The sequence below is a fragment of the Equus asinus genome, chromosome 11 (genome assembly GCF_041296235.1).
Source record: "Equus asinus isolate D_3611 breed Donkey chromosome 11, EquAss-T2T_v2, whole genome shotgun sequence".
In the NCBI taxonomy this organism is placed as follows: Eukaryota; Metazoa; Chordata; class Mammalia; order Perissodactyla; family Equidae; genus Equus; species Equus asinus.
Genome location: NC_091800.1, coordinates 21,905,172 through 21,930,973, shown reverse-complemented (window position 1 = coordinate 21,930,973; position 25,802 = coordinate 21,905,172). Strand labels below are relative to the sequence as shown.

The following is a 25,802-nucleotide window of genomic DNA, read 5'->3' as shown; positions in this document are numbered from 1 at the left end:
TAATTAGTAGAGCTTTATGATAAGTCTTAATATCTGGTAGGCTGTTTCATTTGCTTCACTTGGAGTGCCTTGGGCGTTCTTGGCTTTTGCTGTTCCACTGAGGTTTTAGAATCAACTTATATTTCTCAAACAGCAACTGGGAATGTAGGTAGGATTACTTTGAATCTATATATCAATCTTGGTAGAATTAATATCTTTATGATACTAAATAATCCAAATCGTGAACATGTTAAATTTTCCCTTCGTAATTAGGATAGTTTTTAGTGTCCTTCAAAAATTTTTTATGATTTTCTCTATATAAAGTTAAGAAAACTTTGACATATTTATTCTTAAGAAACTTGTTCATAATGTAAATGGCATATATTTTTAATTACATTTTAAAATTATTTGTTGCTGTATATAGAAATGGAATTGATTTTTGTATGTCAATTAGATCTAAGCACTCAACTCACTTATTTCTAATAATTTTGCTTGAAGTTTTCTGTATAGATATTTATATTATTTGAGACTAGATATCAATTTTCTTTCTTTCTGTGCAATATATGTACCCTTTATTTCTTTTTCTTGTCTTAATATGCTGGCTAGGACATCTAGAAGAATGTTAACTAATAACAATGATAATGGATGCTTTTCTTAGTTCAGATTTTAAAGGTAACATTCCCAACATTTCACCATTAAGAATTGTTTGTTGTAGATTTTCAGTAGACTATCAGAGAGGAAGTTCTTTTTGATTCTTATATGCTTAGTTATTAATTATGAATGTCTTCAATTTTATTAAATGACTTTCAGAATCTATTGAGATGATCATGTGGTTTTTCTCTTTTATTTATTAATGTGGCAAACGACATTTATAGTTTTTCTGATGATAAACCATCTTGCATTCCTAGAATAATCCCAAATTGATCACATTATTTCCTCTTTTGGTGTAAACCACTGGATTTAGTTTAGTTTTGTATGTTGACTAGTGACCTTGCTAAGTTTACCAGTTAATTCTAAACTTCTTGGATTCTTTTTGTAAACTTTATGTGTAGATTCAGTCACACAGTATGTGATTAATGACAGTTTTCTTTCTTCTTTTTATCCTTTCTGCCTTTATGGCACTGCATAATGTTCACCCAGTACAATGTTACCGTGTTGAATACAAGTGGTGATAGTGGTTCCCCTTGTCTTTTTCCAAAATGTAGGGAGGGAGGTTTGTCAAAACAGTCCTGGTTTGTTAGGATTAATTTAAATCATGACTGAGTGTTCGATTTTATTACAGTTTTTGTTATCTGTTTAGATAGCCATATGGTCCCCCTCTCCCTTATTTGCTTAATGTGGAGAATTTCAAATGTCAACCTTGCATTCTTGAAATAAACTCAATGGTCATAATTTACATCTTCTTATATATCTCTTGATTTGACTTCTTAATATCTTATTTAGAATTTTTGCATTTGTGTTCATGAGAGAGATTGCCCTGTAACTTTCCTTTCTTTTAGTGCCTTTGTCAGGTTTTGGTAATAAGGTTATACCGAGCTCATGGAACATAGTCTCTCTTTTTCTGTTGTCTGAATTCATGTAAGATTGTTGTTACTTCTTCCTTAAATGTTTAGAAGAATTCCAAGTAAAACCAACTCACCTGGTGATGTGTTTGTAGGAAGGTTTTTCTTTTCTTAAGGAAGATTAGCCCTGAGCTAACTACTACCACTCATCCTCTTTTTGCTGAGGAAGACTGGCCCTGAGCTAATATCCATGCCCATCTTCCTCTGCTTTATATGTGGGATGCCTACCACAGCATGGCTTTTGCCAAGTGGTGCCATGTCCGCACCTGGGATCCAAACCAGCGAACCCTGGGCCGCCAAGAAGCGGAACATGTGAATTTAACTGCTGCCCCACCCTGGGTAGACCCTTGTGGGAAGGTTTTAAATTACAGATTCAATTTTTAAAATAGATATAAGACTATTCATATGCTTCATTTCTTCCTGTGTCAGTTTTGACTAATTCTATTTTTCAAGGTATATGTCCATTTCATCTAAATTTATTGTCATAAAGTTGTTCTCCTTACTATCCTCTTATCTTTTCATAATGTCGGTGGACCTGGTATTAGTAATTTGTTTTCTCTTTTTCTTTGAGGAAGATTAGCCCTGCACTAACGTCTGCTGCCAATCCTCCTCTTTTTGCTGAGGAAGACTGGCCCTGAGCTAACATCCATGCCCATCTTCCTCTACTTTATATGTGGGATGCCTGCCACAGCATGGCTTGACAAGCAGTGCATAGGTCTGCACCCAGGATCCGAGCTAGCGAACCCTGGGCCATTGAAGCAGAATGTGCAAACTTAACTGCTATGTCACCAGGTGGGCCCCTTTTTTTTCTTGATTGGTCTTGCTAAGAGTTATGGACTTTATTAGTCTTGTCAAAGAGCCTGTTTTTGACATGATTGATTATTTCATGTTAATTTTCTATTTCATTGATTTTTGCTCTATCTTTATTATTTCCCCCTTCTACTTTCTTGGTATTTTATTTGCCCTTCTTTTTTTGCCTTCTAAAAGTGGGAGCTTATATCATTGATTTTCAGACTTTCTTCTTTTGTAATATATTCATTTAAATATGTTTATCTGTATTTCCACCTAAACAGACTTAGCTATATCCATGTTTTTATGTCGTATTTTCATTATCTTTTAATTCAAGGTATTTTTTAATTTCCATTGTGACTTCTTTTTTGACTCATGGATTATTTAGAAATGTATTTGCAAACATATGAAGATCTTCTTGTTATCTTTTTATTATTGATTTCAACCTTAATTCCACTGTAGCCAGAAAATATATATTGTATATTAATCCTTATATATTTGTTCATACTTGTTTTATGGGACAGCATATGGTCTATTTTAGTGAATGATCTCTTTGTACTTGAAAACAATGTGTTCGGTAGTTATTGGGTGCAGTGCTCTATGTATGTTAAAAGGATAAATATTGTTAAACTTATTCAAATCATCTGTAGTCATTCTGATTTTTGATCTGCACGTTGTATCAGCCAGTGAGAGATACTTGTTAAAATTTTGAACTAAGATTGTGGATTTGCTTATATTTTTATTTTTGTCAGTTTTTGCCTTATCTATTTTGAGGCTTTTTTTAGATATTTAAATTTTATCCATTATGATTTTTTGTTTGAACCATTAGTTACTTAGAAGTATGTTATTTGCATTTTTCCTATTAAAGTTTTTAGCAAGGTAGTGAGGCAATAAAATGTTTCTTAAAAAGAATAATTGATGCTGAGGGTAGATTTCCTTCTGCCATGCCCCGTTGACATCCCTCTCTCTCTGTCTTCCTCCACAGTTGTAAAACTAAACCGTAGACTTACCAGTTAAGCCAATCAGTGATATGTGAACTACTGGCAGCACCAGTCACTTTGGTCTCGTGATGAATTAAGCTAAATCCTCACAGCATATTGAGGTACCATTCATATTGTTCACTTCTGTCCTTCTCTCTCAAAGCCCGGGTAGGTTACTTGGATTCTGTTGACTCTGACTGATTTTTGAATACTAGCCTATGACTCTAATCTCTAAGAGGTCTTGGTGTTTTATATGGTAGAGATAATCTGATTTCATTGACTGAAATGACCTCGTCTCAAAGTGAGGTATGGTACATAATCGCGTTAACAAGTATAAGCAAGTATGTCACATTGATTTCCAGCTTCCAATTTTTTGAGATTGTAAAATGCGAATCCTTTTTATCAGTGAATGTTGCAACATTCCTTCTGGATAGCTTCTTGAACAAAATGAGGCAGTTTTCTTGCTTGGTGGATATTCTGCTGTTTATAAAACCATCCGTAATCTGAAGCGTAAACTTAATGTAAAACTCAGTTTGGTTTTTGTCCAATAGCTCCTGAGGAGTTTTCATAGAATTTTGGTGGTCGGCAAAGGAATTATTGGAATAAAAATATCACAGCTTCTGTGCTGTGTGCAGATACTTATTGAGCGTGATGAAGGAATTACTCTCTAACCGAGCACATGTTCTGAGCAATTAGGCCAAGTGCCAAAACCATTAAGGCTTAAATGCCAAGTGCCTGGAGGGAGGGTTCTGTTACGGGATTTAGCAACCAACCCCTGGCTCACTCACCAGAGGGTGGCACTCCATGCTTCCTGATAGCTGTGCCAGCCTGGCTGAGTCTCAGCAGCTGCCACCCGGCCACTGCTGGCTTCTAGGTACTCTCCCCAGGGCTGCCTCTGTCCCCACCCTTCTTGCCCTTCTGCCCTCCATCTGCCTGCCACTTGAGCAGTGGGAGCACAGTCGGGGGTACCTTACGAGTTGAGTCATGACACCCAGCTGACACATTGCATTCACCTTTCCTATGCCTCCGCCCCCCACAGCCCCTTCTCCAGCTTGGCAGCTTCAAAGGAAAGGGTTGCCAATTCCTGTTTCATAACATTTCAGGGGCTCCATTCTGAGGCTTCTGGAGGATCCTGGCGCTCAAGGACACTGGGCTTTGGCGTGGGCTAGGGAGACCCACTCAGGACATTCTGGACATCCAGGCGCCCCTGGCCTGCGCCCAGGAAGACCTGGGGGAACAAGAGTAGCCTTTGTAACTCCCAAATTTTATCAGGATGAGCTGAAGTCTGCTTCTGTCATTTCTCCGTCCTGCCCTGTCCCACAACCCACCCCTCCCCCGCCAAAAAAAAAACCAGTATAGTGCAATATCTTAACAATTTGACTTTTATCCAGAACTGAGGCTCTTTATTTATGAGAGCTAAGCATTTGGTCCAAGATTTTCTGATTCTCTCTGTGGGAACTTGAAGCAGCACCCGCCTTCCCGAGCTCCCACAGAAGAAGCAGATGGGGCTCTTGGCGAGGTTCTGCAGTCCAGGGCTTGGACAGGTTGAGAGTTCTATTTGCCAGGCTGAATTGCTTGTAATTAAAAAGCTTATCCTGCTCCTTTTTTGCACTTCTGAACTTATCTGAGGAATCGAGAGAGTATTTAATCATGCACAGAAATGAATCTGTCCATATAAGTGAAATCTGCATTTGAAGTCAGGGGCTTAGCCTCGGAGGTGAGCCCTGCAGGCTGGTTGCGCGATGGGCCCCATCGGTGTTCTGTGCACAGGTCGGGGCTGGGGTATGCGACCCTCTTCTCTCTCCTCCCTCCTCTATCCCCTGTCTCCATCTCCGTGCCTAAAATAAACACTTCTGGACTGTGGATTCTGAAGCCGGTTTTGGGTCTTGTTAGCGAAGCTAACTGACACCAGATTGTTAATGTTTATCTGCTTTCTAATACTGAAAAGAAAATAACTCATTAGTCCTGACATTTTAATGTGCAAGCGTTCTGAGACAAAACTTAACTCTGCTCCTTCCAGACGAAGTTGTGCTAATTGCCAGGTTGAGTGCATGTGAGAAATGAGAACAAAGAGAGGCATGACCACTTGTGGCTCTTGGGGTAATAAGAGCTCAGAGTTATTTTCAGAAATAACTGATTTTCCTGAAATATTTTCCAAAGAAGGTGAGTAGCTGAGATTTTCTCCCTTTAGGAGCTCTTATATAAGGCACTGGCAATTTTAGGGGTGGAAACGGAGGTGCAGTAACAGGAAGTGTTGTAGTTGGTGCACCACCTGTGAGGGAAGAAGAGCATTATCTTTCTGTGTGTTATGGTGAGAGGGTTTACTGAGTCTAAGCAGAGCCTGGTCGTGTGCATACTTCCTGGAGATGGGGGGAAGATGTGACTTGGAGGGCTCCCTGACAGGTTGGCAAGAGCTTTTGCTGTTGCTTGGGGTTACTTCCCCCTGGAGTCATTCTCAGATTCTTAGATTTCCCAGTCACACAAGCAGACAGCTCCAATTCCAACTCTGAGTTCTGCCATGAAGGCAACCAAGCATGAAAAGTGCCAGTTGTACAGCTTGTTGGGTAGCCGTGGCAGGCTGAACTTTAGAGACAGCTAAGGGACAGAAAAGATCTTTCCTTAGAAAATAGAGCTTTATCTTCCAAGATGGAGACTCTGCAGCAGGAGATGAGACCTGGTTGCCATTAGTGAATCCTAACTCTGAGCCATCATTGCACAAGAGCAGCCACAAGCAGCGGATTTCACAGGTTGTTCAGAGGGTCCATTAAGTATCCAGGTGCTCCTTCTATCTAGGTGGCACAGTCAGGCACTCTCAGATCACTCCCGCTCACATTCATTTATGCAATTGCGTTTTCTTGCAGTTTAACACGCATGTCTCTGTCTCTCTCTTACACTCGCACACAATGAGATTTAGAAACCCATTTTAATGAGGCAGTTATATTTTACCTCTATTATGTGCAATTATCCACTCACTTAAATTGCCTCAGCTGGAGCGCCTGGTGTTGATGTCTCACTAGCACTCACTTGCGGGCCCCTGGGGGCAGCTGGGTGGCCAGGCCTGGAACACTGACACTCCTGCTGCCCCTGCTGCTCTCCACAGGTGGCGTAGTGCTGCCACAGGGCAGGCACAATTGCAATTTCTGGCCCACCCAGTGGAGCTCTTGATTGCTGTGTGGGTGGCCTAAATCTTTCTCATCTGCCTTGCTCTGCTGGCAGGGTTGTTTATCTGGGCCCCAGAGCCCCAGGTAGCCTTCTAGCTTGGAAGGGCCAGAAAAAGAAACTTGGTCTGATGTTTTTTATTTTTAGTCATCTAGGTTCTAGGTGCCTAGGGGTGGGGCTGGAAGGCAGAGGCTCCTGTATACCCACCCTAACTTTGCAGTTAAGTCCCAGTGGTCGCTTTCCAAAAAAAAGTTTTAATTATGAGATATCTACTTCATTCAAAGTAATGTATCTAATTTATATGGCAGCACAAAGCATAACAAGGCAGTTACCTATGGACTTACCACCCACCTTAGTAACTAGAATATTCCCAATACTTTTGCATCTACCTGTGGTATTTATCCCACCCTTGCTTACCCTCGGAGGGAACCATTTGCTTGAATTTTGTCCTTAGCTTTCACTTGATTTTTGAAAAAGTTTTATCACATATGTATGTATTCCTATTCATTATTTGTTGGTTTTTCTTGCTTTTGTTGGTGTGGTGTCATTCTATAGGTAGCTTTCTTTAATTAACTCTTCTCTGCTCAGTGTAATGTTAAAGATTCATCTCTGCAACTGGATAGAGCTGTGGTTCATTCATCTTCACTGCTGCACAATATCCCATTGTGTGTCAAGTTATTTATCCATCCTCCTGTCAAATGAACTTGTTGGCTTTTCTAGATTTTTTGTTTTGTTTTGCATTACGAACAACACTTTCATACCATTTCTGTGTATGCACACTAGCTCAAATGGATGAGAGTTTCTCTACCTTGGAGTGGAATTTCTGGGTTGTAGAGTATGAGAATATTCAAGATTATAAGAGAGTGCCAAATTGTTTTCCAAAATGGTTGAACCAACTCATAGCCCCTCCAGCCAGGCAGCACCTTTGGCAATTTTCCAGATTCCCACAGTATTCTATGTCTAATGTAACATAATGGTTAAGAGCATTATTTGGATATGAATTCCAGATGTTGGCTGTGGGACCTTGGAAAAATTAGGGGCTCCCTCTAAACCTTAGTTTTCTCATCCATAAAGTGAGGGGAAATACTTGAGTACATATAGTACCTAATATCTAGTGGTCACATTGGCAAGCTCCTTGCCTTACAAAAATGCAGCATCCCCCAGCAACCAAGTGCCTTAACGTTGCCAGGTGCGGCTAGCCAAACTTCCTTGTGCTGCTGTTTAGGATATTTGCTACTTAGTACCGTTCACGATTTAACTCTGTCCTGCAAAGAAAACGAGAAATCAGTAAGATATCAGAAGGTATAAACATTTTCTGGTTTGCATTACGTGGTAATTAGGTAATTTACCTAATTAACACCCACCACTGTTGCTGTTATCTTGTACATATTAGAAGGATTTTCTCTTTGGGCTGTCAGAGGAATGCCATTGCCCTCAGAGCCCCATAAGACAGCCCAAGCTACACCAAGACTCCCTTACATTGATCGGGTTGCCCTTAGAGACAATAAATAGTGATGCTAGGAGCAGTAACATTAGTATAGGGTTTTCACAAAGCTTATTCCTGTTTGGCCTGTCATTTGTCTCTCCACTGAGGTCCTCAAAGTTAAATGGTATTTCTATTCCCATTTGTACATATAAAGAAACTGAGTGTTAGAGACAACTAAGTGACTTGTCTTATGTAAGTGACAGAAGCTTGACTGAACCCCAAATCTTCTGTCACTGGATCCAGTGCTTTTTTCCCCGCTACTTCACCTTGTCTTACTGTATTATGCTCTATAGTGTGTGTTTATTCATTTTTCCTTTCTATGTTATTTAATATAATCTGCTTGATTATGTTAAAAATAAGAAAAAGTCCATTTTGTCTCTAGAAGTAGATATAGCCATTAGTTAGAATACTGAACAAAGTTCACTGTCAAAGTTGCTTTAAGAGGAACAGTTCAAGAATTAATTGTGAAAGACTAATTCATAATGAAAAAGGCTTACGATCACAGGCTTTAATTTCTTCCAATCAAGTTGTAATTACTGAAAATTTTAGTAATAACTGAAGTAAGTAGTTACTATACTCTTTATGGCTGGGAGGCTTTTTCACAAGAGCTTCTGCCTCATTGTCTTCTTGTTTCTACAAGACCTCACTTGATAGTATTAATCGTCTTTTGAGTGTTCACTTTCACTAAAAAACATTCTGCATTCTCTGGGGCTCAAGCATTAGCTTCTCCTCCTTAACTGCTCCTCATGTCATAAGTAGCAGCAGTTCAAATCAGTGCGGGCACAGGTAAGGCTATGCTGCACAATGCCACCACCCCCACAGTCAAGCAAGAAGAAGGTACGGCTACCGCTTGGGGTCGCTCACACGAGGTTGACTGGTGAGAACCACCGAATTCCCAACAACTCGTGGGCAATGCTCTGAGTATCACTCAGCAGACAACAGATCAACAGATCTGTTAGATCTTATTTCCCACAGATACTGAAAGGCGCTTACCACACTCAAGTCGCACTGCAAGATTTCCAAGCACTTCTTTGTGTCCCACCATCTTGATGTTGGATAAGACCAGCCAGGTGTGTTTGTCCCAGTGGTACTGAGATGGAGTTATATGTGGGGTGAGCCTCAGCCTTTCCCCAGGTCTCCCCAGTGAGACCCTGCCTTGCTGCTCACTCCTGTCGCTTGGTCATCACAGCGAGCTTGTGACTGGACCCTGGAGCACAGAGTTGAGAAATTGCATGGGTCCAGGTTTTGGCCTCTGCAGGAGACCAGTCATGCTTTCACCCCCGATTTGGGCTACTCCCTTGGGGGAGTAAATTTAACCCCACTGGCCCTTTCTTTCCTTCCAGACATGGTTCCTGCCCTCAGGGAGCTTGTAGCCTTTATTTCCTCAGCTCTGCATTATGAGGGAGGAGTTGGCCCTCACTTTGGGCTCTTTGCAGGGACACCAGCCCCTGAATATTAGTTGAACTGGCTTGGTCGTTGAAATTCAGAGGCGTTCTCAATAAGCACCTGAAATAGACATTCCTAAAGTTACTCTCTGGCATGGTGGTGTTACATCATTTATCATCTGTCTTGGCTCAGGGACCCTCTGTGACTCCCCTTCCTGGCCTGAGAGCTCAGTTCTTAACCTGTTACAGACAATTCAAATAAACAAGCATTTGACTCACCTGTGGTCTCCTTGAAAATCTGAAAAACACCCCTCTTCCACTTGCCTTGGGCTCTTGTGCCACTGCTGGGGAACTGAAGGGTTTTCCTAAGCATCCAAATCCTCCAGCTAGAGGCTCTAGTCCCAGAGCAGTTACCAGCTGGTAAGGACTGCACTCCTGTCGCTGTCCTGAGGACTGTCTTCCTTCTAAACACCTGCCATTTTGGATCACCAATTTCGGGCCAGGCAATTTGTATATTTTATGTCTCACCCTCACATCAGTCCCGCAAGGCAGACATCAGTATTCCTGTTTTTCAGATGAGAATCAGGAGGGCCTGAGCATTGAGGGACTTTCCCCAGTGGCAGAGCAGGGATCAAAGCCAGTTCTATCCACCCTCTGCTCTTCTTAACTCTCCACTCTCCCTCCATCCTAATGCCAGGAATGGAAAAACAGCAAACCTGTCTCCAAGGCAACCACAGGAAGGAGACTGGTCTTCCCAGGGTGCAGCTCATTTGGGATATTTACATATACTTGTTTCTTGGGAAGAGGCTTAGGCCTGGATTGAAGTAGCAATGCACACTTTCCAGATGGCCCTCCTCGGCTGTTTGAAGGGAGAGCGCTTCATGTGATCTGGATTCCCCTAACAGTGAGAGCCTTGAGCACTGGACATTGTTTGTGAGGCTTCTGACAGAGAGAAAGAGATTTTTATGCCATTTATACATTTTTCCATTAATGACCAAAGAAGCTGGGACACCATGATTTTTAATAATTAGAAGTTGATTATCTGTTTCTACTTCTGCTTTGATTACAACAGGAGGAAAACAAAATACCACAAAAACTCTGAACTGAAGATTATCTGATTTTAGATAGGCAGTACCAGTCAGTAGAAGAGCTGGGCCACTATCACTTATCAGTTATCATTAGAGTAGTCAAGGGAATGTAGAAATTCTGCACCAGCCTGACTTCGATCAGCATTCTTTCAAAGCTGGGAGTTTTGTGGAAATAGGTTCATTCTTTCCTATGACTTAAGTTCCATCCACTTAATAATCAACTGCTTATTTAAAAGTGAATACAGTCCTTAGAATAAGAAATGCTGTGTTAGCCTGTGTAAAACCTATCATGCTATTCTCAATTAGTCCAGATGGAAATGGAAATTATAAATCTACTGACATTTTTGTTTGCCCCATGATATCTAACTATTGGCTGAAATGAACCCAAAAATTAATCACACAAGAGAACATGAAGGCTGTGAGAAGGTTGGGTCGATTAGTGTAAAGTGGCTGGGTGGAAAGCCACCTGTGTGTGGTGTGTGCTGGGTGCCCAGGCTCCAGAGCGGTCCCCTATTTCACAGAGCAGGATGATCTATTTGTAGGGAATGGCCCAGCCAGTGGCCTCCCTGTCTGTATTAATAGGACAAATAAGAGCATGCTATTTCTAGAATGACCACCATGAGCCCCAGGTTCACATCTGCCAAAGGAGACTAGTTGTAACTTTCAAAGTCTTCTGTGTTATCTATTCTCTCCCAAACTTCATATAATTTTATAACTTTATAAATGTAATGTACATTTTGAAGGCTTCTTTTTGCTGGTAGAAAGTAATTTTTTATAAATTGTTAGGCCAATAGTTTCTGGTGTTCAGGACAGCATGTAAGATACTCATTAAATGTGGTTTTGAAGAAATCTGAGAACTATATTTAGCATTTGGTACAACTTACATTATGCTCAAAGCTCTTCTATTTGATTTGTGGTCGTAGATATTAACAAATTTCTTTTCACTTCTATGGATTTTTATACTGGTTTCTTTGTAAATCTTGTCTATAATTATTTTACTTTTATCAGTGGTTTAGGGCAAACTTCAATATTTTTACATCTAGGTAGTTTACAAAGAGGCAAAATTTGCAAAGGTCATATTTTTACATTATTGCAAAATCAATGTGATTATATTCAGAAAATTCCAAGGGAATGAGATTGCAAATTCATTGTAATGATTACATAAAATAGAGGTTACCAAAATGCAAAGCCACAATAATGACATTAAAATATCAACACTCAGACAAGGGAATATGCGTTTCCATTGCTTTCCCAGCCCTGGAGGGAAGGTCTGCTTTTGCTGAGAGGCCTTCAGGTGTAATGGTTGGGTGCATGGGCTCTGGAGCTGAGGCCTTGGTGTCCCATCCTATCTCTATCATCTGTTACCTAAGGCGCATTACCCTGGGAAAGTAATGTATCCTTTTTGTGCCTCATTGGTAAGATGGAGATAATGGTTTTGTGACTCAAATAAACTAAGACACATAAATATTGCAAAATAATGCAGGGCACACAATTAGCATTCATTGGATATTAGCTGTTCTTATTTTCATTATAGTTACATTGCTGAAATTTAGATTCGAGAAAAAGAAAAAAACACACACAACTCGATTGTCTCTACCCACTTAGTCCTAGGTATAAAGGAAAAAGTTCTAAGTGGAGAATGAGGACATCTGGGTTCTGGTCCTGGCTTTGCCACATGAGCTTTGTGACCCTGTAATGCATCTGGGAGCTTGGTTTCCTCATCACTAAAACAAGAGGGTTGAACTGGAGGCTCCCTGTTCCCACTCACCTCTACCATCCTAAGATCATGCTCAGGTGGCTCAAAAAACCCTAATAACTTATTTTTTAATGTAGTATTACATTTTAAATACATCAAAACAAAACAAAACATCCAGATGCCAGCTGAAGTGAAAGCTGGAAATATTCTAAAACAATCTTTTCAGAGAGACTTCTCAAAGATGTTTTTTCGGCAAAATTCTGATCAACAAAGAGTTGGGAAAATATGACTATATTCATAAAGCTAAAGAAAACAACTGCAAGAGAATGGTAATATCAGCTCTTTTATTCTAGTGTCTGCCTTTGTTTCTAGGAACTATTAGATGAAAAAATGGGCAGAGGAAGGAGGAGGAGGAGGAAGAGGCAGTGAGGGGGCAGGAGAAATAAAGTACATCTTGTGTGTCATGAGTGGTTATTTTAAGAAAATATATTCTGATCAATTTTATTCAAAGAATAAATCAACAAACACCCAGTAGCAATCTGCCCCAAGATTTTTTTTCCAATATAGACCTAATCAAAATAATCAGGTTGTGTCAAAAAAGTTTCCAGTAAAATGGCAGTCTCTAGCTTTTCCAATGTTATTGTTAAATATTAGCCAGTCTGGGGTTGCATAGTCCTCTTGCTTGGTAATGTTAGCTAAGTAAATACTAATACTGTGCACTTTTCCCTCGGAAAAATGAAGGCGCAAGATGTAACAAATGTTTTGCAGCCTTATTACAAATATTTTGTGAATGAATCAGAGAAATTAAAGATGAAAAAGCCCACTAACTCAGCCGGTACCCTGATGTCTCCTGCTGTATACTTTTAAGTGGTTTGTCTGGTCTAGTTTTTAGTGACTCAGATTATAGGGAATTTACCACTTCCCTCAAAGCTACTTTCCTAGTGGAGACTCTCTGGCCTGCTAGGAAAGTTTGTCAAATTCCCCTTGCTTTGTTTAATTTTCTCATTAATCTCATTTGATTTAGCTTATTTAATTGCTTATCTTTAGAGTCTTGAGATTCTTCATTGTTTTCTACGTGTGTTTTATGTTTCTTTCTTTTCATTCAACCTTTCTCTCTTTAGTTGTTGCCGGGAAGAAAGCAAACAAATATTTTTTGCTTGTGGATAGGTGAGCAGTAACCTTTGGTTCCATTCAATGAATTAACAACAACAGCAACAACAACATGAATCAATCACTTACTATGTCAGGTGTTGGGCTAAATACTTTCTGTACATTATTATCTCATTTGTCAAGCACCTACTGTTTGCCAGACACCAGGAATGCAAAGTTAAATATGATCCTGTAATTGTTGTCAAAGAGCTTATAATGTACTGAGGGAGACAAGCATTCAAACAGATAATGTCCACATAGCATGCTCAGGGCAAGAGGATCCACTCCAGCAATGAAGAGGAAGGGGCAAGGGCAGAGGTCAGGTGCAGTGGGAGGGTACTATCCCAGGTAAAGTGAACTCTAGGCTGAATGCTTCAAGAGTTAGAAGGGGAGCGTGGAATTGGAAAAGATGGTTGTTCAAGAAATTACATAGAGTTCAGTCTTATTAAGTTGAAAAACATTGTTAGGAGATAAGGTAGGCCAGGGTCAGATTATGGGAAGCTCTGTACTACTTGCTGGGAAACTTAGACTTTGTTGTGGATTTAAAATAGGAGTGACATGGCTGCCATATGGATAACATACAGGAGTGAAGGCAGAGAGACTGTGACCGTGGCATCTGTCCTGATGAGAGATGATGAGTGTTGGGATTCCAGGGTCAGGTTAGCTCTTCTTGGCTGGAGTATCTTTAAGGCCATCTGTCTCCCTTGACCCTAAGTAGTTGGGAAGTTACTTACCTTCTGAATCTCTGAATGGAAGTTCCCGGTACCTTGGTACTGAAGAGTGGATAGTGAGGAACACATGTTTGCTGCAGCCAGGGGGGTTCTGTCCGTTGGTGGTTATTTACTGACAACTGTCTAACAACTTCTGAGGAAGACTAACTTTCTCTTAATAGCATAGGTGGGGAGTGATGGGAGAGAGACAAGAACTACCACTTTCTGAACATCCGCTCTGTGCAAAGCCCAGGCTATGGGCATTAGCGTTTATTGTATCAACAAGGTGGCAGCAGAGAGTCAAACTTCTGAGAGTTAAATCCTAACCAACACAGAATGGGAAGTAACCTCTTGCATAAGTGATCCTAAGAGATGAGTTGTTTATATTTTCCTCCCAGCCTAAAAATAATAGATGATAAAAGAGGGCTAAGACTTGAAGTCAATAGATTTGATACATATCCAATTTGGTTATGGTGATTATGGTGTATCCTCAGGATAGAAATGGCACTAAAGGAAGCTGTAATTGGATTAATTATATTGTACCAGTCTTGTCTGAAGTAATGTGCTCATAAAAGGTAATGTCTGCCTTGAGTCTAGAAAAAGCAGGATAGGGCAAAAGGCTTCAACCAACATTCTCCAAGGAAAGGAGTGACTGATGTGTTTATCACCATCATTGGATTTCTGAGTGTCTACAAACACATCAGAATTTCATGCAGCTTGGATGAAATAGTCCTCTCAATTATTGAACACTTTTCCTCAAAATTTGAGCTTATCAAATAATCTCCTTTGTATCAACAGAGCCAGAACGGTATAGTGGTAAACTGGGCTCTGCCTTCAGACCCCCTGGGTTGGTATCTTGGCTCTGACACTTACAAGCTGTGTGTATTAGCTATCTATTGATGCACAACAAATTACCCCAAACATACTAGGTCAAAACAATAAACATTTATTGTTTCACAGTTTCTGTAGGTCAGAGATTTAGAAGTGGCTTAGTGGGGCAGTTCTGGCTCAGGGTCTATCATATGGTTGCTGTCATCTGAAGGTTTGACTGAGGAAGGAGGACCCACTTCCAGGGTGGTTCACTTTCATGGGGGGTACACTTGTACTGGTTGTTGGTCCTCCCATGGGAACCTCTCCACAGGCTGCCTGAGAGTCCTCAAGACGTGACGACTGGCTTCTGCTAGAGTGAGCAATCCAAGAGAGAGCCAAGAAGAAGGGGCAATGTCTTTTATCCTTGCCTAGGAAGCATAGGCCATCACTTCCACCGCATTCTGTTCCTTACAATTGAATCTCTAACTCTGATTCAAATTAAGGAAGGAGGAGAATTATACTCTACTCTTTGAAGAGAGGTGTTTTGAAGAATTGTGCACACAATTTTACACTATCACCCTGTGTGACCTTGAGTGATTTATTTAAAATCTCTGTACTCCAGTTTCTTTGTCAGTAAAAAAGAAATAATATTAGTATCTGCCTTATAGAGTTGTTGTAAGAGTAAAATGGATTAATGTAAACACCTGAAAACAGTGCAGGATACGTAATAAGTGCTCACTGAGTATTAGCAATTGTTATGCCGATTACTAACTCTGTTCCAGACCTCTTTGGCCTGTAATGGAGCTAATCTGTAGGCAAGAAGAATACATGCTGGCGTCAGTCATGGGCTTCCCTTTAATTGACCATTCCTATGAGCAACAGAGTTATCTCCACACCCTCCTGTTGGTTTTTGATGAACCTGGATACTGTTCTTGCCTAGGCTGGGGATCCAGGCAGCCTGTTTTCTTCCTTGTTATAAAGCCTCCTTATTCTTTTCTCACCAGAGGAAGTGTCTGGAAAGGTGCCAGCCAGACTATGTGACTTCTCAGGTTCAGTGGCATGGAGGTGAGGAAGACCAAAGGCACCAAGCGTCCTGCTGAAATCAGAGATATAAATCTCAGCTGAGCCATCAGCAGCCATCCAAGAACCCTTGAATACATCCTTTCTGATTCTTAGAGTGGCTTCGTTGAGCAATGGCCTCTCCAGGGCTCTGTCCTTAAGTCGCCTCAGAAAGCTGTGTCTCTGACATCATAGGAAAGAGATCCAGGGCCAGAAATCACTTCAGAATCCCCACCACAGTACCACCTCTGAGAACTGAGCTGTCAGGCACAAATATTGCAGGAATGTTCAAGAATATGGCTACCAAATAGTCCTTAGAGATATTATCCTAGATTAAATAAAATAATAAATATTTATTAGGTGCCTACCATGAGCAAGTCACAGTATTTCCTAAATTGTCAGAAACTTTCTCATGGCCAAAAATGAACAGAATTTTAACCCATGTAGGATCTTAGGGCTATTAATTACCATCTGCTGCAGTCAAAATTCACAGTGATAGTCCAAGAGCATGTGTCAGGAAGTTGAATGAGGAGAAAGCTTTGAATTTTTACTTAAAAATCCATTGGATTCAGAGCAGAAACCAGAATCACTGCCTGCTCCTCACAGTTCCAGCCCTCACACCAGCAAACTTGCCTTCAAAAAGAGAAAAGAAGAAATTTGATAGGGTGTCTGAATCTATCAAGTCTTGTTATCTCACCAAATTACAGTTAAAAATTCAGAACTTTGCTTTTGAGTGTATAATGCAACACAGTGGCTGATTCCATGGAAGGCAAGACCACCAGGAAACACAAATGTCACTCTCTGGCATGCATGCCTTGGTGGCTGACCTTTCCCTGAAAGAAACGTTTCTTCCATTCAAAGGCAGTATCCAGGGTGAAGTAATTTATAGATTTTAATACAACACATGAAAATCACTATTTCTGGCCAGGAATCCATATTAATATGAAAGAAATGAGAAAAGAGACCCCACAGTTTCTCAAGGCGTTACACTTTCAGCTAACTTAACAGAAGACCCAGCTTCAGGATCAATATTTGGACATTTTATGTACACTCGATTACTTAGGGAGGTCTGAGTATATGTGGATGTAGAATATTACGATCAAGTTATAGCACATATTTTTCAGGCAAAATTGGCCTTTTTAAAGTGGATTACAAACCATCTAATTTCTCCTTGTGTTTATTCCTATGAAAGAATGCCACACAAGGAACCAGGCAGAGAAACAAAGATAAGAGCCTTTTCCTTGCACAAAAGTCCGCACAAGAAAAGGCGGATGGCTCTCAGCACCATGCACAGATGCGTGGCTGTGAACCACCTACCCTGCTTTTCTTCTTGGAAAATGGTCCCCAATTAGCCTAGGACACGAAGTGAACTGCCGCTAAGTAAGTAAAGCAGTCATTACTTTCTGCAACAGTGAATGCCATTGAGTTATATCAGCGATTCTGAATTCTTTCTCCTCCAAGGGCCTCATTTGGCCTCTAAACCTCTTTCACAGCTCCTCCTCCCCCTCTTAAAAATGTTTCCTATTCACTGTGAGGCTCTCATCCAAGGAAAATAGATGGCGGTGAAGGAGCTGGGGGGTGGGGACAGGACGCAGAGGGGAGCAGTTTTAGAGAAGAGAAGAGGAGGTGAGGCTGCTCCCACATAATCCACGGACGCTTAGGAGAGGGTCGGAAGATTCTTTGGGCAAGCATTTAGGTCCAAACGCTCCTCCCTATTCACTGGAATGTGCAAATTCAGTTGACCGGTTAAAGAGAAGTTTTAAAAAAAATTAAGTTTTTTTTCCCCTGAAAATATGAAATGACTTTGTATGGTAGAAAAAAGTGGTCGCTAATGAGGAGGACATTTTTTTCCAGAATGAGAAGCTAAACGGCTGTAATAGAACTATTTCATATTTTAGATGCAGTCTGCGATAGCTGAATAAGCTTCTTATTTTGACTCGCAGCTTCACACAATGCAGGCTTTCATCACATGAAGAGCCACAGCAGAGAGTTTTGGGCCATTTTCTCTCTTTATTCATTTTCTAAGCCTCATCCCTCCCCCACTCCCTCCCCCCATTTCCTCTTTCTGGGTTTGAATAGCTGAAGTGTGCCCACAATATGTGTGTAGTAGACACATTGTTACCTCCCTTTGACCAAAAGCACCTGGCAGGGTCATCGGCCTCCCAAGTCCCCCCATGGAGTCTGGCTTAACTCTTTAAGTGACAAATTTCCAAATATATTTTTGCAATAAATTTAACAAATATTGGAAATAGTCTAACAAACTATTTTAACAAATGCTTCGGAAAGAAAATAAAGCCTGTCATATTTTGTTAAGTTTTATAATGTCCTTTCTACTTTTCCTCTCTTCTTGTCTCCTTTTCCCTTGGGTTCCTAACATTAAGATGTGAGTTTCTTCTTCCCCAGCTGAATCAGTGGGAGACTGGATTGTTAATTGCTTTTAAATCTAAGTCTGAAAATATCTACAGACTTTGTGGTCACAAAAGAACCAACCACACATATTTGGTAAAGGAAAAAAGCAGTACCAATTATATAGCAAAGCATAAGAATAATCAAATGCTTTGTATTTCTAGAAATCTTGTTCATCTCAAGAGGCCAGAGGACTGTCAGAGTGAAGTCTTCAGATTTCTGCTTCTAGCCAAGATGGAGTAACACGACTGGATGTACCCTTCTGACTGAAACAACCCAAAATCCAAAAAACTTTATGAAATAATAGTTTCAAGACACTGGACAATGGGCAGCTTGGAATAACCCAAAACAGATGCAGATTTATTTTAGTTAGAAGGTGTAGTTTGGGCCATAAGCAAATGAGTTTAGTTTCTTACTTGGTGTGGATGTAGAATGTTGGATGTGCTGGTTGTGTACACTGTGGGTACCTTCACTCTTGTCTGGATCAGACTAGAGCCCTCCCCCAGTGCCGTGTGCCAAGGTTCTGCAGGAAGGACACGAGAAATGGGTTTTGGTGAGGACAACCCTCAGTCTCTGCTTCATTTTCATCTGAACTGAATCTTACAACAGAATCTGAGCTTAATGAAGAAAGGACTGGACCTGTCCTTGAACATGAGCATGAGCTGATTGTGTTTGGAGCCACGGGGTCAGAAGGGAACCATAGAGAGTCTGGGAGCTGCCTCCTTCTTCCCATCACTGCAGGGCAAGTGACCGTCTTCATAATTCCTGGACCAGACTGCAGTCTATGGCTTCCTTTCTCCTTTAGGATATACTGATGGGTAGGTTAAAGACTGAGGTGTTAAATCCTGATTTTAATAATAAGTGCAGTTTGTGAGGGGGCCTCTAGAGTGCTGCTGATGTCCTGTTTCTTGATCTGGATGATGGTTCCACAGTGTGTTCACTGTGTTCATCCAGCTCTACGTTGATGATTATGAACTTTTCTCTATGTGTATTATAGTTCAGTAAAAAGTTATAAAAATAAGCATAGTGGTCCACATTCATTACGTCTTTCTTTTAACTGCCGCTGTTTTGATCTAATTATTATTTTGTTATAGAAGAATGTATAATAAAGCGTGAGTACTGATTATACCTCACTTTTTTAATGGTGATCCTAGAGGCCTTACATGTTTTCAGATAACAAAAAGGAGTTCAGTTTCTGCATTCCTGCAGGTGGAGACAAAGCGATATCATTCAATCCTATGCCCTTTGTTAGGAAACCTTTACTTCTCAAAAAGGAATAAATATTCTCACTGACAAGAGCGTGGTGGCCATTGGGCTAATAGGATGGCATTATTTAGAAATTTACTGATGCTCAGCAACATAAAAGCCTGGCTTTTTCAATTACTGCATGACTAATATTTGTTTGGGTTTTGTTTTGTTTTGTTTTTCTTTTTCCATTCTAATGTCATAAGTGAACACAATATCTTATTTTAAAATTCTTTTTCTCTCTTCTGTGTTTCATGTCAAATTCTTGGAGTGAGGAGCTGTATCTTTTCTGTTTTAAAATGATGCTACAGTTGGCAGTGTTATTCATGTGCTTGTGAGACTGAGAGGGACAATACTTCCCAGAGGCCTTCTTAGACTACAGAGCAATTCAAACTAACCCTAAGTGACCCATCACTTGTGGTAGCAGTATTATGAAATACAGTCCCTGATTTAGACTCTGACTTCACACCAAATCCCAGGACGTCTGAACAATGTTCTTTTTTTTTTTTTTTGAGGAAGATTAGCCCTGAGCTAACTGCTGCCAGTCCTCCTCTTTTTGCTGAGGAAGAGTGGCCCTGAGCTGACATCCGTGCCCATCTTCCTCTACTTTATATGTGGGACACCTACGACAGGATGGCGTGCCGATCAGTGCCATGTCCGCACACGGGATCCAAACCGGCAAACCCCAGGCCGCCAAAGCAGAACGTGTGCACTTAACCGCTGCACCACTGGGCCGGCCCCTGAACAATGTTTATCTGTTGACCTAGGTCCCCCTCAAGCTAAGAGTAGCCATATACAATAGTAATACAATTTTCATATACAAGTTCAACTTCCGAGTTTACTAAGAGGAATTTTTCATTCCTATCTTGTTGAAGATCTTCAGAAATAAAAGTAACTCCAAGCCAAGTGAGATGATTTTTCATACTAACCTAGGAAGTAGAAGCTGGGCTGGAAGTGGCCCCAAACAGCACGGAGGCTGGGGAGTGAAAGTGTGATGGGCAGGGAAGCAAGGTGGTTGCAGTGTGGCTTGACTTAGGGCTGGCACAATCTGGTCCATCCAGGCAGCACATCTAGCATTAAAATGGGGTAATGAGAAGCTGTCATTACCTTCATGGTGAGCTGAAAGCTTGTCTTCTTCTAACTCTTAGGAGATACCTGTAGGCATCCGTCTACCTAGGTCAGAGTACAACCCGCCTGCCCTCACCTGCAAAGAAAGACTCAGATGCAGGACCTTCAGGGGAGCGTGCCTTGAGGGCAAAGGTATTGCTTAGAATAGATGTGAGAAGTGAGTTGTGGGATCCAGAAGAACTAGAGGCTTGGATTAGTTGGGAGTTTCCAATAGAGAGTTGGAGGAGACCACAGCCACCGAGAAGGAGAAGATGGTCTCTGGACACCAGATCCAACCAACCAGTGTTTACTGAACATGATTTCTGTTCTAGGCCTGTAAGCATTGGATACAGAAGTCAAGAAGACTGCCTTCAGGGAGTTCACGGTCTAGAACACACTGGGCTGTTCACTGAGTTGCAATCAGTCGAAACTGTAAATAACAGTTATCTATATGCCTACAAGGAGATTTCTAACCTTTTTCTTAGTTTCAAAGTTAAAGAAATCTGGATGAAGACAGTGTCCTTAACCAAGGCCCAGAGACAAGAGAGAACAGTGAATCCTTCCAAATAAGTTCCCAAAGAGGGTAGAAAGAGAGGAACTTCTGAGCTGGCTCCTACACCGAGTTGGCTGTTGAAGGAGGGATAGTGCCTCCGGAGCCTCCGGAGCCCCCGGGAGCATGAGTGCTGGAGAGCTACACCCAGGGGGTGGTCTGGTGGCCTGAGGAAGTGCTGGGAAAGTGAGTCTGAGAGCGCTAAAGTGTTGAACTCAGGCTCATTTGGATGTACCCCAGTACATCCCTAAGGGAGCCTTGTACCGGGAAGAGTGAGTCGAGCCTGACCAAGTGCCGTAGACTGGGTAGGAACTGAAGTGGGGGGCCAATCTCAGGCCCACAGCTTTGATCATAACCAACTGAATTATGCTTCAGCCTCATGGCCTTGACGTGGCCACCAGAGGATCTCTTTGGACTGTCTGGTGGCAGCAGGGTTACTTTGCAGCAGCACTGAAGGTGACCTTGAGGGGTGCATCTGAGTCCCTGCTCCAGTAGCAAGGCTGGAAAGCTGGGACCTGCCTTCAGATGCTAGTAAACACCTGGCAATTCTGGGCTCTATCAGGATATATGGTACAGAGATAGGGGCACTGGTTGTGGGATGGCAGGAAGTAAAGGGACTGGATTTCCTGCTATAGGACCTTATGAAAAATTTAGTATTTTATTTGGGGAGGAAGATTGGCCCTGAGCTGACATCCATTGCCAATCTTCCTTTTTTTTCCTGAGGAAGAATTTTGCTGAGCTAACATCTGTATCAACCTTCCTCTATTTTGTATGTGGGATGTTGCCTCAGCATGGTTTGATGAGCAGTATGTAGGTTTGTGCCCAGGATCTGAACCCATGAAGTGCCTGGGAAAGTGAGTCTGCCAAAGCCTACACCACCAGACTGCCAAAGTGTACACCACCAGGCCAGCCTCTAGTATTTTATTTTAAGTCTCCTCTGGTAAATGTTACCTTCCCAGATTTAAATGGACTTATCTCTATGGTCATTTTCTATTTTACTCTTCAAGCGTTTTCTTATATATGCAATTTTCATGTTTTAGAAGTGTCTACTAACAAAAAGGGTCAGAGAACTTACTCTAATTCAGGTATATCTACCAACTCTTTTATTTTTGAATTATTCAATGTTTTAAATATTTAGGGCACTCAGAAGAGATTTCAGCTAGAAGATTATATCTCTTGCAACCTTTTGCTTTTCTAGCTATAAACTTATCCTTAATTTTAACTAAATACTTCAGCTAAGAGAGTGAGGTGGAAAGACCACCCTCAAATCAGAAGACAGAGAGCAGGCACTGGCGGACTCAGAGGATGAAGCGGTTTCCGCTTTGCTCAGCTTTGAGCAATGAAGGAAATGACATATCAAAGTAGAGACCACTCTCAATGCCCTGGGATATAAATGTGATGAGTTTTATGGAGAGTAAGATGATCCGTATGAGGTGTGGTCAGGAGAGAGCCCAGGAGTGGCTCAACTGTGTATCCATCCCTGGCTCAGGAAATCCTGTGCTCTGACAGCAGGAAACGGAGGAGCACACTGAAATCCTGGGGCTTAGGAGAGACTCCTCACTGTCAGAGGAGGGTTAGCAGGCTGAGCAAAGGAAGCTAGATGAACTCAAGTGAGAAGAGAGGAGGAAGTCAGTTACCCAAAACAACTAGGCTCAGAAGCTGTGCTAAAGGGAGAAATTTTCCCCTCCAAGATTACAGGAAGCCCGTCCAGACCTCTGCAGTGGCATGAATAGGCAGAGGAAGGAATGTGAAGGCAGATAAAGAGGGTGGCTGGAACTCTGGCTCTGCCTGTTTTAATTTGCCTGACATGGAGTAGACGAAGAATAGTGGAAGCCCGGAAAAGGGCATGTGGCTCCCATGATGATAGTGGGAGCCTGGAGCATTCCTGTGAGGGCGGGCAGGCACAGCTGTCAGGACTGGGCAGTTTAGAAATCACATTTCTGGAAAATGACCACCCCCTCATGGTAAGTGATATTGAAACCAGTTTGCAGAGAGAAAATCATACTGATACCTGTAAGATTCAACTTTATGGTAATGGCGTTTCAAAGATGAAACTAACAGTCATGTTTTAAAGCGCTCCCAAGAAGAGCTGCTCTGAGATGTGCGTTCTCTTTGGCCCTGCTGATCTGAGGTCTCCAGATTCCAGAGGTGACACTGGATTTCAACCACAGCAGCACTATGAATTCATTGCTGGATTCAAGCAAAACTTTCACCTGTTGACTGACCAATTGATTCTTGTAGCCCCTCTGAGATTCTAGCGTGTATGTGAATAGAAAGAAGACGGATTGAACTGCCTCCCATTCATAATTCAACGACTGTACATTCTTAAGACACTGTTTCATCTAAACTGCTAATGGTAACAGAGACACTTAATATTATTAATCACATTATGAGCCCTAGGAGACTGCTTACTGGAAAGTATTTTGAGAAATTTACAGATGGGAAATGGAAGGCACCACAAGTCTGCTGGTTCTCTGCCCATTTTTTTTCAAAGGTAGGAAACATCCCTTTATACTGTGAGATTGGCTCACCACACTGTGAACTGTAATGAGTCGACTGGGTCAAGGGTCAGAGGAGTGGAATGAACAAAAGGGTGTGGGTGGTCACTGCACAAAGGGCCAGTTCCAGGCAAGATGGTCAAGTTTGGTTTCAGCAACGTGCCCTTGCATTGCCTGCCAAGAATATGGGTTAATTGAGTGGGAAAGTGTAGGAGGAAACTGATGTTAGTGGAACGTTTAACTGGATGCTTTAGCAATTAACTGGGTTCTGTATCAAGTGGAGTGTGTGTGTCTGTATTTGATTCTCATAACAACCCAATGAAATGAGAATTAGTAGCCCCATTTTGCAGATGAGGAAACAAACTCAGATTAAGAAAACTTACCCGGTGGCACAGAGTTATTAAGAGACCTAGTAAAGTTTAGAAGTAAAGCATGGTAAGGTGACTTCTATACTTTTGCACTTTTAAAATATTCACTCTTTTATTTAGTGTTAGCCACATATACACAGGTTTCATTTTATTTTCATTTAAAAAGTGGAGTTGGCAGACAGCAGACAGCAATGCTTCCTTGTGGAATTTCAGGCACTTTGGACAGAGGTGTGGAGAAAAATATAGAGTGGGATTTTCTCAAAGTGCCATGCTTAAAGCTTTCCTTGTGTGATAACTGTCACCACTAGACAATAACCAGCTGTAAGCAGAGTGCTCAATTGTCCTCCCCATTTTCAAAAGCCCACCACCACAAGTACTCAGTCTATGGTCCTGGATAAGTCCTCCTCACTGTGAATGCTCAGGAATGTGGAGCATTCAAAGCAGGAAATTGCACCATCAGCAACATTGTCTTGAATGTTGACCTTTGCTCAAGGTCAGGCCTCCCCAGGGGCCATCATCATCATCTGGTGACCTGTACAGGGCCTTGTGCTTTTGGAACTATGCCAGGTATGTGAGGTGATGATGTCTCGGAAAACTCTGCCCTTCGGCCTGGCTTGTAGAAACGTGGCCAGATGGTTTTGTCATCTGCCCTTGTCTACACTATGCTCTATAACTCTTCATTTGGTGGAAATGTTGTGAGGTACAAACCAAATGGAAACTCAGATTTACTCTTTAGAAAAATGCAGACTGTAATACACGTGTAATAGCACGGAGAGTCGTGAAGGTTAAACAAATAAATACAGGCAAAGCACTTGAAATAGTGTCTGACGAACTTTAAGCACCAATTAAGTGTTTATTCTTATTGCTATTGTTGATATTCTTGTCTTAAATGTGTATTATTTTCTAAATGACGTTAATTTTCATAGGCTGTTAAAAGATAAAATGACTTGAAGAAAATTAGGCCCTAAAGACTTGTTTATTGAACATCTTTTTTCTCTGCCACTCTTTTCTTTTCTCTTAAACTTCAGAATTCCCTTTTGTGTTTTCACAAAAGTTGCTTACTTCAGTTGGCAGAGATACTAATATGCAGGGGATAAATAAATATCTTCACTTATAGTTGTTGGTTTTAAATTTATTATTTATGAATAGGTAATAACATGTACCCTGTAAAAACATCAAAAGGTAAAAGAAGACACGCAGTGAAAATTTCATCTCGCCCTCACCGAGGACCTTAGTCATCAGAGTCCTCTTCCCACAGGCAGGCCCTGCTGCCTGGTTCTTGTGCATGCTTGACAGAGAATCCATGCACTCAGATAAATATGAAATATTTATCTACTTGATACTGATTTTCCTAATAGGTGTGAGGCAGGGATCCAACTTTATTTTTTAACCAGATGTGATGTATTGAATAATCTACCTTTCCCCCAACGATTTGAAATATATTTTTATCTTATGCTCAATCCTCTCAGTAAGCATAATATTAGAGAGTGTGGGCTCGGGAGTCTGACTGTCTGGGTTTGGACCTTAGCTCCTTCACTAACTAATAGTTTAAGCTTGAATGAATTATTTAATCTCTCTGCCTCAATGTCCTCGTCCATTAAGTGACAGTAAAAAAAATAACCGTTTCATAGGATTACTGATAACTTAATACAAGGCAAATATTATACAGGGCTTAAAATATTTCCTGGTCTATGCTGAACTCTAAATCACATGAGCTATTATTGTTTCTCTACTTTCTTTCTGGCCTTTGTAATATTCTTCCCATCACTCTTCCTA

The 25,802-nt window shown here is 41.2% G+C and overlaps 1 long non-coding RNA gene across 1 annotated transcript; it reads left to right on the top strand.

The window, feature by feature from the left end:
• Nucleotides 1-19,271, top strand: LOC123288832 (uncharacterized). The gene is made up of 3 exons (XR_006532374.2): nt 1-2,333; nt 3,316-3,432; nt 18,423-19,271. It is a non-coding gene; the product is annotated as an uncharacterized lncRNA (long non-coding RNA).
• The last annotated feature ends 6,531 nt before the right edge of the window (nt 19,272-25,802 follow it).